We start from the raw sequence: 1,019 nt of genomic DNA, 5'->3' as shown, positions 1-1,019 counted from the left end.
GGGAGGTCAACCTGTTCCAGGACAGTTGCCCATGCTGGTCATTTCATGTCATCCATGAAAACGGGCTTATTTAAGGAAAAAATATGATATCTTTCTCAAGGCTTTCTTTTTTCTTTAATCTACTCTTTCTTCTCTTTTATAAAAATTTTCACTATTAGTTGTCTGCAAGTGTTGAATTATTACTCTTTTTAAAGTGACATTTCTTTAGGTAGCTCTGGATATAGTTAAGGATGAAAGATAAGTGTGAAAATAATAAATAATTAGTAAGCAAGCCATTGGGCATGGAAATAATGGGTATGGACAATAAATGTTGCAGTACTTTATGGAGATATTTAGCAAGAATAGGTCAATGTGAGGACTGAGGGAAAGAGATCCTGTGTCAGGTGTGTGATCATTTAGAATGAAGAACATTCTAGATACTTAAAACAGAGACAAGCTACAAACACTAGGCACGAAGAGGGAGGAAACAATGGAGGGGTGGGGTCTCTGTGTAGTGTGAGTTCTGAGTCCTGAAAGTGTGATTCTAAGGCCTGCAAAACAGACACCCTGTGGGAGCTTCACTGAAGTACAGAATCTCAGGGTTTGCCAGAGACCCATCCAATCAAAACCTATGCCTGCACAGTTCTCTGTTGTTTTATGGATACGTTAATGACTAGTTCAGAGCACTGTTAGGTGATTGGTCTCCAAGCTAGCTAGCAAAGCAAGATCATTTTGGCTACATAAAAATGCTGGGAGAGCTGATTGCTAAAAATAGAAATGCTTGGCAGTCTCCCTCAGAGGTTTTTATTCAGTAACTCAAAGCCCAGTGCTTGGAACCAGTTTTCTCAGGTAATTGCGATGCACCATTGCCTGGGGCCCAGAACAAGCTCTCCCAAATCTGATCTGATCTGGTGCTAGGTCAATGACTGCCAACCTCTGTTACACATTAGACTCACTTGGAGAGTTCTGAAACTTTGTTAGCTGGGTCCAACTCAGAGAAACTGATTGATCAGAGCCGTGTGGGACTCAGGAATCTGGGT

The sequence above is a fragment of the Rattus norvegicus genome, chromosome 3 (assembly GCF_021556685.1).
Source record: "Rattus norvegicus strain SHRSP/BbbUtx chromosome 3, alternate assembly SHRSP_T2T, whole genome shotgun sequence".
NCBI classification, from domain to species: domain Eukaryota; kingdom Metazoa; phylum Chordata; class Mammalia; order Rodentia; family Muridae; genus Rattus; species Rattus norvegicus.
Note: the sequence above shows the minus strand (reverse complement) of the source record.